Genomic DNA, 17093 nt, shown 5'->3' on the forward strand with positions numbered 1-17093 from the left:
TCTCGTTCCCCTGCTCCTAGGACAGCCCCGGTGTGCAGGGGATAATGGAATGAATGCTGGAATGATAAACCCCCGAGGATGCTGGGAGAAAACACAGGAGTATGTCAACCAGGGTGATAACACTCTATTCTCCCATGCATCTGTCGGAGGAGCAGGGATTATGGTTTTACAGGCAGGCTTTGCCGATTTGCAAGCCCCTTTCTGCAGGCTGAGCTGTTTACACTGGAAGGTATCATGGGTGTCAGGGGGCCATATTCTCACAACTGTCTCACACAAAGGTCTTCATTAGATTTGAGCATTGCTTCTTGTTGTGCAATCATAACTCAGTGGACAGGTAATTTAAAGTCGCCCTATCAGAGTTTACAGCACTCGGATACAAAATAATCCTGAAGAAATGCCACTGTATTCAAAGCTGTCGTTAAAGTTTGTTTGTCCAGTAACTCAAAGGTGTCGCACAACTACATCACAGCCGGAATTAGAAACACTGTAATTGGCAAATGTTAACAAATCCCTTGAAAAACACAATCAACAATGCATACTAAACAAGTATTGTCTGCATAACCAAAGCCTGATACAGTGTATTCCCCTGTGCCATAGAGCTCCATTGTTGTTAAAAAAAAACAATCAATGAGCCACACTGTTCTGACATTTTCCTTCATTATGATGAACATAGAGACTAGTTTATTTTGAGTTGATGTCAAACACACTGACTCGATGCTGTAAAAACTCCCTTTAGCTCTAAACATGTATCAATCCACAGCTGAAAGTAGTCCCAAATAAATGTACTATTTACTTTTGAGAAACGTTTGCTAAAAACGACAGTGCCCACGTGTTTAAAGAAATATAATGATGACTCGTTTATCAAGATTTACATCTGCAATGGAATTGAAGACAGTATTGTTGGTTTTGGTATTTTTATGGGGATTTGTTAACATATAGACAGGAACTCTTTTACGAAAGTATGACTGGCTACACGACCATCCACCAACCAAACCTCCACATCCTTACTTTCCGCCCGGCTACATATACAGTTGGTAAACTACTTCCTAATTCCAAGGACAGGTAAAACCGATGCAGTCATTGTTTTAGGAGTGGTGAACAACGCTTTAGAGTTATGGTGCTGTTCAGTGTGGACCTTTTTTTACATTAGATTTTGAATGGCTCATAATCAAGCCGTGCAGTCAAACTTTGAATTCAATCAGAAACATGAAATTACTGAAGTGCAAATGCTAAAGGTGACTGGACTTTAATGGACTTTGGAGTTAGAGCAGGGATTGGATATTTTTTTCTTTTTTTTTTTTTTACTACTGCCGCAGGTTGACTTCCAGTCCAGTTAGGACTTTTAGCTTTTCAGTTGTAGTTTCACTCACTCTGACAGTTAAATATGTTCACGCCTGAGATCTGGGCAGTGTATCCATCTAGATAACCCTGACAGTAATAGGTAAGTATGAGCCGTTTTAAATACTCACTGTCCGTGCGACAGATTCTCATTTGAACAAACTATCTTTTATAACTCAGCCAATCAGAGAGAATATTGAAACTATTTTCTGCAGCTCTGGTCTGGGTATCCTGGTCATCTTCAGACATAAAATAGGATTCAGAAGATGTCGAGGCTTTCAATTAGGGTTTTCAGTAGAGTGAGACAGTGAGGCAAGGAATCAATACAAACTGATTTCTGTTGCTGCAAAACAATTATCAGAGTCTGCGGCTCTTGAAACTTAGCCATTTCTAGCAAACATGTTTTGTTATATTACACCACACTACAGCTACTCTTGACCCCAATCTCCAAGAAATCCACACAGGCAAGGAAGGTAGACATGTTATCCCTCCTCAATCTAACCCACCAAATACCCTTTTGACTTACCCTCTGCCCATTTAACAATCAAACTATTCTTTAAACTGACCTTGACCACAAGAAAGGAAAAATCGAAGTGGGGGAGGGAGCCTCATAAGAAAACCTCCCATCCTAAAAATAGAAAAGGTGGCAATTAAGTGCCAATCTAATCATCCCTCTGGTAAACGAGCCCTGAAGATTCCGCCCTCATATCCCAAAGGCTTTTTTTTCACACCACTTCCTCATCATCGCCGGCTATCGGCTTAATTACGCCCCCGCCATCCCCAGATAACAGAGTGATAGCCTTATCACCACGGCTCATTTCCAAATCCATGAAATTAATAAAGTCTACCTCCCGTCTGAGTTCTGGGGCCAAACTTATATTAGCTGTCACGTACGAGAACTCAGTGAAGTAATACTTCGCCTGTTCTTACACTTGGCAAGGAAAAAGCTGGAAGAAATCGTCCTCGAGGAGATTAAAGACAAGGAGGGAAAGACTTTTATTTGGGGTGTAGTTTTTCTCCCTGATGAGGGTTATGTCTGTGTGTTAGTTTTATGATTCCTCTGTGTTCATTTATCATTCGCACAGTAGCTCGATTGTCCATTTGGTTCAGTTGACTACTTAATTTTCCTTAATCTCCACCTTGGGAGAACTGCTAAATTGTTTTGTTTCCTTCTGCAGTGGACTATGCACACTTGTGTTTGATATATCAATTAGTAGTCATTTGTTGGAATAAAAGAACTACCTGAAGACAGCCTATAAAGCTCCCAGCTTGTTGGAAGAGATAGTTTCTTTATCCGTAGATCATCAATAAACCTCTAATCAAATAAAATGGAGCTTGAGCTTCTTTCCAGTTGGATCCACCTCGACTCTATGAGCTCTCCAACTCCCCCACGCTGTAATCAGTGGGGAGACAGCTGGTTTCACCACGCTGTTCCACCTGCCCGCTCCCCTGAGTAAAGGGCTGTGCTTCACCAACCAAATCCACTCCAAGTCTCTCCGAGGCACACTCCAGCATGACTGGCAGGGGTCTCACACATCGATTTCAGGGAAAAGGAAAGGTTGGGCGGACCCGTCACCGCACCGGCACTGGCAGAGGAATGAGACGGGCTCCCACTTGGTTTGGGCCTGTCATTTATTTCTAAACGACGGCAGATGGTGGGCTTGGCGCTTGCACTATCCTCTCAATCTCCCAAGGTGCATTTCTGTGATGAATGTGGCGAATGGGAGCACTGCAGAGAAGGCTGAGGCACATCTGCGCAAGCCGATAACGGGGGGCAAAGTATGTCTGGGCTTTCTAGCCGTCGACTCACTTTCACATATTACTCATTCCCTCACAAACCTCTTGAGGACTTGTACCTTTTTTGGGTTTATTTGCCTCTCACTTTCATAGCTTTGCTCTTCTCCTGCTCTTTATCAGCAGTGCACCTCTCTGTTTACCGTGCAGGTGCACTTTTAACGTTTGACATTGCTACCTGGCTGAAAAAATCTATACACACTTTCCTTCCAGTGTGAAGTATAGCCCATTTGAAAAATTGCTGGGTATGATAATTAATCATCACAGAATTTTATTAACTCTTCAGGGTACTTACAAAATCTGTACTTACACAGAAACTTTCCCAGAAAGTTATCCAGAACTGGCCAATAACTTTTAACATAATTGACATTGTATGTGCTTAATTGGTGTTCATTTATTTTATTATCCTCATTAGTATTTTATCTTATTAGATGTCTGTTGGGTCTCTCACAGCACTGTAGACGTCAGTAAAGACAATGCCAATATACTGTTCTGATTAAGCTTTATATAATTATATTAGATACCCAAGCTGCATGAACAATAATGGCTTTTTTACACAAGTGAAGAGTAACTAATTACAAACAAGAAAGCAGCTGCCACAGTCTGGAAAGGGAAAGCATTAAGCTAGCAATCCCAAAAAAGATCAAGAAAAACACTTAAATCCAAACTAAATAGATACATTTGTTTATCCGTGATCCAGATATATGTATATCATTTTGTTCTGTCTGCATTTAATGGGAAAATCATTTAAGAACTGTAATATTTAGAGTATATTTTACTGTTAATGTAACTCATTTGTACTCATTTTGTAGCTTTTAACACAAGTATCCTACTTTTATGCAAAATGTCATCAAAGTAGTGTTGCAACTGATGATTGTTAAAATGTTATGATTCTTTTCTTGATTTATTATGTGGTCTATAAAATGTCATAAAAAAAGAAATAATTCACAATACGCCTAAGTGACGTCTTCAGATTGGTTGTTTTGTCCAATCAACAGTCCACCCCCCCAAAAAAAAAAACTATCATTTAAGACAAAGAAAAGCAGTAAATCCTCACATTAGACAGGATGGACAATGTCACCACAGTAATTGCTGATTCCATTTCTGACAATAAAATACCGTTAATTCTTTCCACCATCTGATTCTTCAAGATCCCCAAAATATACATTCTTCTGAAGCAGTGTACAGACATACACCCATGTCCTACCCACCATCTGTCACAGTGGACCCAAAGACACGTTAAAGTCAGCAATCACCGCCTAACAACACCTTTGCAAAGGTCACGTCAGCTTCATCGTCCTAATCATTGAACACCATCGCTTACCATGATTTACGGTTGCAGTAAAAGCATCATAACCCGCCCAACTGCATCCTTGCCCATGGACGTATCCATGGCAACAGAGACATTGGGCCTGCCCTCCAACGATGCATCTTTGGGATTCTCTCTGCGTCGCTGCAGGGTGACAAGTCAGGCGTAAAGAGTCGATTTAGCTGCGGCATTGGGGAGGTTAGCACATTAGCAGAGAGGAAATAGGAGCCAGCAAATACTTAGTGGGTGATTGGCTCCACAATAACAGAACACCCCCTTTGGCAGCTCGTCAAGCTGTGCTATACGGATGCCATTACAAACAGGGGCCATTAGCAGGCACCAAGGCTTTGTGAAGCATGTCGCTGCTTCACGTCCTCAACCCCCAGGGCTGTTTTAAGATGTGTATGATCAGCTGTACACTGCTCATCTGTTTGTCTTTTATTACTTGATAGATAGATAGATAGATATATAGATAGATAGATAGATAGATAGATAGATAGATAGATAGATAGATAGATAGATAGATAGATAGATAGATAGATGGATAGATAGATAGATAGACATATAGATAGATAGATAGATAGATAGATAGATAGATAGATAGATAGATAGATAGATAGATAGATAGACAGATAGATAGTGTTGGCATTTAGGAAACATGAGCTTTTCATCCATCCAACAACAATATCCATCACTTAAATTCCATGTAACTAGGTACAACATGTATTACAGATCCTTCCAAAGGCCTAGTTACATCAATTCCCTTTGCAAAAAGATGCAATTTGGGTCAAAACATGGCACACTGTGTATACACAACGCCTCAGAGGATCAGACCCAGATCTGACTCAGAAACAAATTGTTCCCTTTTGCTTTTTTGGAGAGAGACTGCTCTTTCAATTTCATACAGAGGTAACGCTGTTCATATTATGAGTTTAAAACCTCTTACCGTGTGCTGGCCCGCCGGCGGGCCCAGCAGGAGTTTTATTGCGCCTGTACATGTACATTTTTTAATTCTGAAAATCTGTGAAATCAGCTGATCGATTTTTACATTGTGTGATCATAAACAGTCATAACTTAATATCTCGTGCGCTCATCATGGTTCAGACAGGTCCTGGTTTTAGCGCGGGCTCTCAGCATTAGATTGACTCTTCATTTGAGCCAATCGGAGCTTCGATGTTTTTTACAACCTTCATGAGCCAATGAGTGTCAACTTTATAAGAAAGTGCCCACCCTCTTCTTATGTTACAGACTGACCCTGGACCAGCTCAGCATCCTGGTGGCGCGCGCATCGTATAGAAAATGTGAGCCTCTTTCGTTGCGTCACTTCCCTTGGTTTGTTTTTTCAAAATAAAATGTATTTCAAAAATAATATTTATTATTTATTGTACAGAAAAAAATACAGAAAAAACATAAAAATATCAGAAGAAAATGTCTTTATACTTCACTTACTCTGTGTGATTACTACAAACAGGGAATATGGGTATATAATAGTTATTTATAAATAGATACAAAATTATATTTATTAATAAATATTATAATATGTACAGTACATGTACATATTGCACAGTTGGTGTACGCCTGGTGTTACTCTTAGACAAACCTGTCTAATAAATTAAGTTTTTATCCTTTTTATCTGAAATTTGGTGGTGAACTTGATAACACTTGGTTCTATGTTTCTATTGTGTATTTCAGCTCTGGACTACCAGCTATACCCATCTTCAGACATCTTTTTCAACAAAGAAATTCTGGCAGAGTGTATTTTCTTCAAGTTCAGTATATTCAGACCACTATTACTCAGTGCCAGAAGCACTTGGAGTGATTCTTCACTATTTTGCAAGAACAATAAGAGAGTTATCTTTTGAATGAGACTAAAATCATGCAGCTGGTGCAAATGGATGAAGAGCAGCTTTCAATTTACTTTAAGTATGTCGTTTGTAGGTATTTTCTGGTAAATTCGCCCACCTTTTACCCACCTTCTAAGAGGTTAATAGCACCTAATAGCAGGTATTTAGAGCATTTTTGCCATGGGATTAAGATTTTAAACAGATACACACACATCCTAAAAGCTTCTCTTTATTGTTGCTGTAGGCAGCACTAGAGACTAGAGCTGCATTATAATGACTTGCTAACTGTAGAAAAATGTGCTTTGTGATTTTTATGCCTCATGCTGTGTTGAAGAACAGTACGCACTGGATGTAAGAAGCAGGAGCTGCACAGACGTGCTATTAATATGCAGTAAAAAGCTAACTTAACCAGTGGTGGGATTAATATTTTATCACCGTAGGGTGCATTGATGTTTCCTCCATATTTCTTTTTACTGGGGGCTGTCAAATGCCATCTAGTTGTTAGAGTCTCTACACAGAAACCAGTGGTCAGAGAAGCCATCGATGCTGTGGGATGTACCAAATAACAATTCCTATTCTCATAGCTTTACTTCTCACCTCTACTGTAGTTGTATTCTTTTATAAATGACTAAATTGATCTCTGATAACTGAACTAATTAGCAGCTGATATTCACAGATAGCTTGGCATTTTGGCAAGAAATATCCAATTACAGAGCTTCAAATTCTGTAACTGTGCAGCTAGAGGCAGGTGGAAGGTAAACACCACGCTGTTCAGGAAGCATGTTTTACAATCTGCAGATAAAATCTATTTACTTTTGGATTTGGTGGAATTCAGCAATTACACCATCAACAACAAAGCCTTTTGAATTGGTTGCAGCTCAGATTTTCACACAACAGAAAACAGGAGCCAATGCTCATGGGTAATGTAGTATTAAGAGCTGTCTGCCAACCTGGTTTTTAATACATATCGTGGAGACTCCCATGTTTCTATGTTGAGTTGCATTAACACTTCTATGAAGACCTCATCTATATTATGAATTATGGGGGCATTCATAGTGATTTATAATGCTTCATGACTACACTCCTAAACATACATAAAGCTTTCTGATACATTGTAACGACAGTCATAAATGTGACTTATAATGAATTATAAGTCTCTTATGGATACAACTAGAGAGATACATTATGACTACCTAATAATCGATGCAGCATCCTAAGTGATTATTATGCATGAAGCAGCATTACACTTTACTTACCATCCTCAATGAAACATTATGATAAAGCAGGCATTATTAAAGAGATGGCGAACCACGGTTTGAATGAAAGCGTCCGATAAATAGTGTGTGTTAAGTAAAATGAGTTGCCTGCCCTGCCCTGCCCTGGCCGTCTGTGTGCACTTCAATAGTCTCCTTTACCACCCATGAGATGGTGCACAAACACCCCGGGAGGTTTTTCTTTTCTTCTTCTTCACTTTCACAGTCCTGCAGGCACCCTCACTGACTGGCATCTCATTAGGAGAGCATGGCGCCTGTGCTCGCGTGTTCGCCGCCAGACAGGCCACGCCACAGGCTGCATGCTAATTGCGGAGGCGTAGCCAGCATGAGACGACCTTGTATGGGTAAAAGAGGAAGGAGGCAGAGAAGTGGTTTAGTTTAGCGTCTGGTGGGCAGGGGGCTCTCCTCCACAAACCGCTTTTGTCCCGACCTTGGGCGGCAAAGTCAGCCAAGTCTGACCACTCACTGTAGTAAGATCATAAAGTGCAAGTCTCATTAAAAAATAAAAAGCAACGCAGTATGTAATAAAGGTAGTAAGCAGTTTGCTTATCACACTGTGTTTTTAGAACAGCATGTAATGAGGAAAGCATCTAAGTGAGTGACATTAATTTGCTGCTTATCATAAATTTACTACAATTTCAAAGCCCTTTACTTGCTTGACAACTAATTAGGTTCAAGGCTTCAAGTGAAAGTCACATTCAAATACACATTCTGATAAAAAAAAAATGTACATCATGTCTCAGCCGAATTACAGTTTTGAGGCTTGAGTCATTCTTACAAAGGGTGTGTAATTTGCATTGAACATGAAAAGCTATTTCGTAAACCTTAAAAATGAATGCAGATGACACAGAAACCCTAACCCTAACCCTTTTTTTTACCTTTGCCAAGTTAGATGTGGACTTCTCATGGCTTGTGTATTTCAAAGGCAGAACCCTGTCTGGCTATTTCTGTAATTTCATCATAACCTCTAAAGTCCAATAACGCAACCTTTTGGCAGCCACTCCGTCCCAGCACTCACATCCGACAGGTTTACTCGAGCAGCTAAACTGTAAAGTCTTCAGATTACATTCCAATCAATGACAAAAACACGTAAGCACTTGGACAGACTGGAGTCTGGAGTGTAAAAGTCAAGTATGGCCAATTTTCCTCAGTAGTAGTGATAGCTGGTCTGGTGGAGGAAAAGACTGGCTTGTATCTTTTTTTTTGTATTCTTCAATGCTGCCAAACTTTAATTTAGTTCCTGCAAATAAAGAATATAAAGTATGTGTTCTGTGTGAGAGAGAGAGACACGCTGAGAGAGAGAGACGCTGAGAGAGAGAGAGAGAGAGAGAGAGACTACAGCTGCCTGTCTGTTTAAGTGCCATTAGTTCCTCCCTGCCACTTATTGATAAAGAGGTGCTGCCATCAGCCAAACCAGCCATCTCCTTCAGTCCTCATTAAAATGTCGTCATATTAAAAAATAATTCCAGGCCTCCGCTGATGAGCATTTTATTGCCTTCATGAAAATGTTCTCACTTTGGAGTCAACGGGAGAGAGAGAAAACCTTAAAAAAAATTGAGAAATGAAAGCGGGAGAGAAAGAGAAAGGACGGAGCAGATAAGAGTGATTTGTTGCATGCTTGGTTAATGGTTTTGACCATTAATTTCTTCATTTCGCTGCCTTACATAAACATCCTTTCTTTACAATAAAGAAAGTGAGCCTTTATCCTGCTCAGTGACCTGAACATGAGAGCTCAAGAATACCTTGTGTAATCTATATATGTAGTGCAGTGTTACAATAGACTACATCAGACGCTAATTTGAAGTAACCACCAGTTTTAATAACATACGCTGTATGCCTTCAACAGAAAACCATTTTTCATGTACACTGTATTATTACTATAGTCTTATGACATCTTATCTAACGTTTCAATTTATTACATCCGCCTAGGAGGTTCTGTTTTTGGTTCAGTTTGCTGGTTTGTCAGAAAGATTACGGAAAAACTACTGATTTTCATGAAACTGGGCCAAGGAAGTACCCATTACATTTTGGAGCGGATCCAAATCACGGCATGGATAAACACATTATTTTTCACTTATGGAAATGGCCTCGGCTTTGAGTCCCCATCTAGTTTTATTTATTTTGGACAGGGAAAAAGCCCAATGATCAATATTACTGCCACTGTAAACCTGCCGGTGTTCATTTTCACCACTTCTCCCGTGGCATTAAACATTTAACAATTAACAGAAACAAAATGTGAAATCATGACTGCAGAAATCTGGCAAAACATGTCGCAGATGAGGATAATAAGTTAAAAAAGAGGAATGCTGAGTAAGAAGTCATTACATTACAGAAGACACTGGTGAAAGCAATTTATAAAAACACAGTTGTATACAGTTGTCAATGTTACTGCTAAACACTTAAACATTCTAAAGTAAAAAGGGCATCTTATAAAGTAACGCGACACATTAACAACACGTTTCACCTTTTGAGGGTCAGCAGATGTTGCACTCGAGCAGGGAACCTGGAGTTAATCTTCTACTCGCTTACAAAATGCTTCCACAAGCACTTTTTATCGTGGAATGGAAAAAGCCATTTTCTAATACCCCTGCAGTGGGTGGGGGAAAAAACAGTAGCAGCAGAACCTTAGAGGCTATCAGCAGGAGTATAAAGGTTATACTTCATATATGCACACTTTAACTAATGAATATCCTGGTGTCCTGTAATGACACCAGAACCTGTAGTTGCTCAATAACCATTGAATTTGCTGTTGTCGAAGCCGGTTGTCTTATAAAAGTATGTGAAACCTCGAAGGCACAATAAAGGATTAAAGGTTTGTATGGACACAAATCTTACACCTTTCCATCCCCGTGGACTTATTATCCGAGGCAGCGCTTCTGCTCTCATTGTTTGGACTTATTATTCATTATTATTCTCAGCTTTTCAATGTTTCAATTTTTTGCTTATTTGTCGCTCAGATAATGAAAAGCCATGCATTCCACAGCAGCCTGCATACATCCGTATCGTGTAGAAGCTGAGCAGAGAACTGACGGTGAACTGATGCTGCACATCACTCTGTGATGTAAATTTAATTTTGCCACCATATGGTTATGTTTCCAGGCACCAGTTTTGATTAAGTGAGTTGTTTCTTTTGTTTTTTTATCTGATGAAGAAGTTAAAGTTTTTGCACCATTTGTTACGTTGCGGCACGCTATCTCTCTCTTTCTGATAATCGCGTTTCTATTCAAAGTGGAGCAAAAATAACAACATTAGCGGAGTGTAGATACTGTGTTCTTCCCCTGAGCTGTGTGGTTTGTTTATGAGATATTTTAATTGTAAATAGAAACATGAGTGCACCAGAATCAATCTATTAATGCGGGAAACCATGAATTATGAGAGGAAATTAAAATACTTTCACACACACACACACACACACAGAAACATGGAGAAACACAAACACACAGTTCGTAGGAGTACATTAATGTCCCAGCAGAATATACACATAACTACTTGATTGGCCTCCAGGGATGTAATATCTACGCTTTAATTTCAGATAGCAAGTAAGCATATCCTGTTACAAGCTATTACAAGAGTTTAATGCCAGGCGCTGTGTTTGTTATGCTTTCATTTTCATATCTTCACTTCTTAGGATTTAGCTCTGTTTCAGATAAGATAAAAAGATTTCTGCTATTTGGGTTACAGCCGGGGCTTCTTGTCTTGCAAAAATGTACTCACATAATTAAACATATTCAGTTGAAACTAACCCTAACTGCTTCTTTCCCTTCTGTTAAATGTTGTCTCAGAAGTAGGAGGAAAAAGTTATAGAGACATAAAGAAGATGTAACTAATTGCTTCACCCCTCTGGGTCTGGAGTGAAGTACACTTTGCTTTGGATGTGATTTCTTTGAGGAAGTAAACAGAGCTGTTCCTGCTGGACAGAAGCAGTTGTTTCTTGCCTTGGCTCTGGGCTCATGTTCAGGCTCTCGCCAGTTGCTTGTGGCTCCATTTTCTTTCTTTTCTTAGGTTGTTATACAGACAGAAGATGCCAAAGAAATGTTAGGTCATTACTCATCCCACGACCTGCTGAGAACTGGGCAGAAATAGAAAGCGGGCATAAATGTGCCAGTAAAGAGAAGCCAGAAGTACTTTAGTTTTAACACAGTAAAAACACTTGTTTTACAGGAAAATTCCACCTCTCTGGCTGATAGATTATTCTATATTACATTATTAGACTGTTGCCGATCCAAAAATATGTCACGTGGAATAACGGCATGAATAAAAAAAACAAAAATGTTTGTTTCACACGGGACACGAAAGTAGCCCTGTGTTTGTTAGCGCACAAATTCGCTCTTATTAATTACTACGTCCGTTGTTCTGAGTATCTCATAGTGACGTGAGCGTCTCATAGAGATGCTAAAGTTTGCCTTGTGAGTCCGTATAAAGACGCGGAGTGACGCTTGGGAGTAAGTTGTGCTACAGAAATCTATATTTTATTTTTTAGACTTTCCTCTAAACTTCGCTTTCTGACCTCGAACAGTTATTTACAAGAAACCGTCTTTCATTTAGAGGGAGAATCACTCATTAGTGATAAGTCGATAAGTTGACTGAAGAAGAATCATCGGCAACTATTTTGATAATCGATTAATGCTGTTTTCAATCCTTAAGACATCAGTCCTGGTTGATTTTGCTCCATCCAAATACGGATAGTAACAGCCAGTGGTTTAATACTCCAGCAAAACAAACTATTGTTGTTTTAATAAAAACATAAACCTTGGACTATTTTCTGACCAAACGATTAATCGATTAGTTTAAAGAATTCATGGTTGTGGAGTAAAAAGTACATTATCTCCCATTATTATAGTGAGTAGAAGTACAGAATAAAAGTAGCGTAAAATGTCAAATTGTACTTAAGTAGCGTAAACGTACTTTGTTTTATTTCCACCACTAAGAGGAACACGACTATTTCAAATAAATGTTACTCAAACCACTTGCAAGAAAAAGTAAAAACTGCCTTGCTAAAAAAACATGTTTTCGGGTGTAATGTGAGATGATAAATACTGCGTTCAGTTGGGGGGGGGGGGCTGCGGGGTGGCGGGTGATGTTCATTTGTGACAACCAAATTTCATATTCTTGCCAGTTGGGCATGCCTCAGTTTGGAGGTGTAATAAAGGCCTGCCAAATCAGCGGTAGCCCCATTACTCATCCCCCTCTGTGCTGTCTCCTGGCTTGTGCTCTGCCGCTAATGCAGATTACAGGGATATATGAGGGCTATTTTGTTCGCTGCAGGGTGGAAACGATCTCAGGCAACCCCATCCTTCTCTGATGCACGATTCTACATCTGTTCCCCCCACGAAAGCCTATCTGGAGATCCATCAGAGCCCCAGCCCTTATCAGATCTGAGGCTGCTACATCTATTGCACATCAATTATAGATGCTATGTGTAAAAAATTGGGTCACTATATCAACACGCGCTCTCGATCCTCAGAGACATAGTTTAGTTAAGTGATTAGTGGCTTGACTTTAGATACAGTTTGTGCGTATTGTAAGTGTTAAATGGTCCATTTATGATACATGAATACACAGACACTTGGGTCTCCAGTGAAGGAGAATAATGTGTAACTAATAATGGCTTTGCCATTATGATAATGTGGCTCAAACTTTCACTGCGCACAAAGAAATAAGTTCAGAGTAGAGGGAATTAATCACAAATGTGCAATTTTTCATAATCTTTGAGGAGCATGGGTGGCTTTTGTTTGTGGGATTTGTGCAAGTGGAACTCCACACAGGTAAAACCCTTCTTTTTTTCTCCTGCTGCAAGACAATCCGAGGTGATGAACAAGAAAAGCTGCATTTTTTTGCAGTCAAAAAATCCCTCACAACTTAAATTAAATTCCAACTTGCAGAGAACACAGACATATTATTAAAATTTCTATCTGTTCTGTGACCAGGACGTGTCCAAAACCACATGTTTAATCTTGATGCAAGTCTCTCCTCATCTGTTGGGTAAATAGACCATTCATCATATTGTTGGACTTTTACTGTTTGCTTGTTTGAGTGATCTGTCTCTCAAACAGCCTTTCTCCCTGGCAGCCCGATCAATCATTTTTCAATGAAGATGTCACAGCTCATTGTGTGGAGTGTTATCTGAAACAATTTCCAAAAGCCTTTTTTAATGATAAATTAAAAGCAAAACATTTTTTTTTGGCTCACGAGGAAGATGCAAAATGTGAAGGCAGGGTATATGAGAATATGGAGATTTCTTTTTTTACCCATATCCTTCATAGTTTTAATCCTGAATTCATCCACTGTCGACAGTTTTTACATCAGTGGAGACGTTAGCAGGTGCAGGAATGTGCTCACTGTTAACTTTTCATTAGGCATCGTAAACAGCACTAGTCATCAAGATGTAGTTGCTGCTCAACAAGGGACATAATTGGCTGTTTGAAGTTGTGGGTGTAAGAAGCGCAAATAAGACTTCACATTTTATCAGGAAAAAAGGAAAAAGCAGCTCAAAATATCCGAATGTGTTCCAGGCTTTGTTGTTGGAGGTACTCAGCAAATAATAACTCACTCACATTCAGGTTGAATTCTTCGTCTTCTCCGTACAAACCTAACGTCTCCTCTCTTGTGTTTTTGTGTTGCAGGATCCTTCAGGAGTCGACGCGGAGATGACACCTGCCATCCACGTTTACCTGACACAAGGATGTGTTTCAGATAAAACATCCCCCCAACATGAACCCTCGTTACACTTCCTTCCATTTAACCAAACCAACTCAAATCTTTACTGAAAAGTAAAAGTACTTCATCAGAAAATGTATTTAAATATCACAAGTAAAAGTAGGCGTTATCCAGAATAGCTCATTAAATAGTGTTATTATTATTTTTGATATATTATTAGATTTTCATTCATTATCATGTAATTAGTATTTTAATGTTGCTGGAGCTCAACTAGCTACACTATATACAAAATATTTTTCAGATATTTTTGCTTAATTCAAAGTACTAATACTACAATATTAAAGTCATGCATTATAAATCCTGCTTAAGGAAAAGTCTCAGCAAAATGTACTTGAAGTATTAAAAAGTAAAAGTATTATTGATAACACAATCAATGCATCATCATTTATAACATGACAGTGGTGGAGAAAGTATATATACGCAGTACACATGTACTTAAAGTATTCAAAAGTAAAATAAATATCTGTTTGAGTATACTATAATATATTACTTTAACAAATTATTATTACTGATGCTGAATTTAAATACTTCACTTGGTTGAAGTGAAGCCCATTTTAACAAATGTATATACTATGGGGTAGATTACTTTACAGGAGAGCATCATATTTTATAAAATGTACAATCTTAATCTGCAAATTAAAGTTGGAATACTTCAGATTTCAGTCCTGGTTGATTTAGAGGCGTTTTATTTACTGGTTGAAACAGAAACTGCGGTTTAAAACTACAGGTCCCAGAAATAAAAGTCAACTTGTGTTTCGCCAGTTAAATGCTTTTACTCTGAAGCCGCAGCAGTAGGAAGTGTTCAGGTTTGCAGTGTTCAGCAGTAACTTAATACAGCATTTTTCCCTAAAAGTCGCCAAATATATAGATATTGCAATACTTTCATCCGTGGGCCTCAAACATCAATGTGTTACCAGTGACTTAGTAGATATTTATTTAAATCAAAACCTCAAGATTGCCACTTGCCACCAGCTGCCAAATACCTTTTTTTTTTGCCAAAAAGTGCAATATTTTTACTTGAAATGTAGTTCAGTAGAAGGAGATTTTACTTGACCGTACTTAAATGAATGTACTTAGTTACTTTCCATCACTGATGCTATGCATTACACCATTTTGGCATCTTAATGTGTTTACTTTTCCTACTAAAAATCTAGCGAATAGACTAGAAATCACCTTTTTGTAGGTTAATATTTGAAAAAGCACCATAAAAGCCTTTCAAATTATGTTTTTCACGATCATGAGTAGCTGCAGCCTTTACTTACTTTACTAAATGCATGGAAATCCAATTTATTTTGCAGTCTAATTCGTAAGATTAAATGTAATATGTTACCTCAGTACTCGGGCCTCGTCCCATAGGACCTCACGGAGGATTTGTGAGGATCTGCAGGGTCCTTCTTCCCCCACACCGACACCTCCCTACCCTCAGTGCACCGCAGTTTGCATTATTAAACTTGTATGAGATCATTAGCATACAAAACAGGAAACCTACCGCGGTGGAGTCATACATATTTATCGTGCATACACCCGTACTGTACTGTTACACGGAGGCGTGACTGTATTTCTGCTGCAGGAGAGCCGTAAACAGACACTGTGGAGGGGATGTTACTCAAAACACGTCCAGCTTTGAGGGAAAGATATTTATCCGTTCAACATCTGAGAAAGAGGAGCTGGCATTAAACTTCATGTACAAAACATGCAAAACATTTGTATTTGCAAAAACGAAGCAGATGGAGTTTGGTTAGGTTCATCAGAGCAGTTTGCTTGGAGCATTATCAAATATAACACACAGAGGGATTTCAGTTTAGTAATGCCTGCAATACATATTCATCCGCTATTCTGCTGATGCTCCTGTATCACCTCTAATGTTTGTGTGTGAAATCGACTCCTTTTCTCTCTCCTTCCCTTTGTCCCCTTCCTCTTCAAATCCATTTTTCTCAGCCAATCCTGATGAGAGCACAACCTTCGTCCTTCCTTTCCCCCCCACCCCACGCTCCTGTGAGATTGCTGTTGTGTCTTATGGCTTTTTATTCCTACGTGATGGTCGATGGGTTCATGTAGGAGTAGAAGCCACTAAACACGCGGTGAGTGCTCAACGCGCTGGCCAACACGCACAGCGAGCTTCCTGTGGATATAACAGCTGCCGTGTTCACATCAATGGTCCTGCCCATTATCAAGAATATGCACACAGTAAAAAAATAAATAGTGTTTCAGGATATCTTTTTAGAGCAGATTCATAATGGGGGAAAATGGTAAATGACTCAATTAAATGGTTATTATACTTAATTGAACAACTGGTTTTAAGACAATGGCAGCAGAATGGTGCTGTAAGTGAGGGCGAACAAATCAATCCGAGCAGATCCGAAGTTGTGCACAGACTTACTTCCCACCTGCAATGCTGTTCTGCACGTGCCCTGAATTTCAAACTCATTCCCGCATTCCTCTGCCCCGAGGTCGCTGTGCAAAACTGGAGCTGGGTAGTTCTCAAAATAGAGATCAGGAGGAGTGGATGGCACAAATTAAAATGAATCAACTGGCAAGAGGTAAGTCATTACTGTTCTTTGATAATGTACAGAATATGAAGAGGCTGTCTATTCCTCTATGAAGCAAAGGTGAGAACCAACCTGTCCCAGGATACAGTATGACACTTTCAAGAGCTACACAAGTGGGAAAATAAATCCTGTCCATGTCACACACAAATACAAATTTTTGGACATATTTGGAAATATTGCACATGACAAATTTCAAATGGCATCGCTGTCCGAAGAAAACCACGTATCTGTAAGATGACAAGTTTTCAGCTTTGTGACCTTGTGTTTT

The 17093-nt window shown here is 39.3% G+C and overlaps 1 long non-coding RNA gene across 1 annotated transcript in view; it reads left to right on the plus strand.

Moving 5' to 3' along the window:
• The window catches only part of LOC115028465 (uncharacterized), a 44251-nt gene extending 29464 nt beyond the window's left edge, over positions 1-14787 (plus strand). The window contains exon 3 of the long non-coding RNA XR_003834566.1: positions 14183-14787. This is a non-coding gene — a long non-coding RNA (uncharacterized LOC115028465). The remainder of the gene's footprint in view (positions 1-14182) is intronic.
• The last annotated feature ends 2306 nt before the right edge of the window (positions 14788-17093 follow it).

The sequence above is a fragment of the Cottoperca gobio genome, chromosome 23 (assembly GCF_900634415.1).
Source record: "Cottoperca gobio chromosome 23, fCotGob3.1, whole genome shotgun sequence".
Lineage (NCBI taxonomy): Eukaryota > Metazoa > Chordata > Actinopteri > Perciformes > Bovichtidae > Cottoperca > Cottoperca gobio.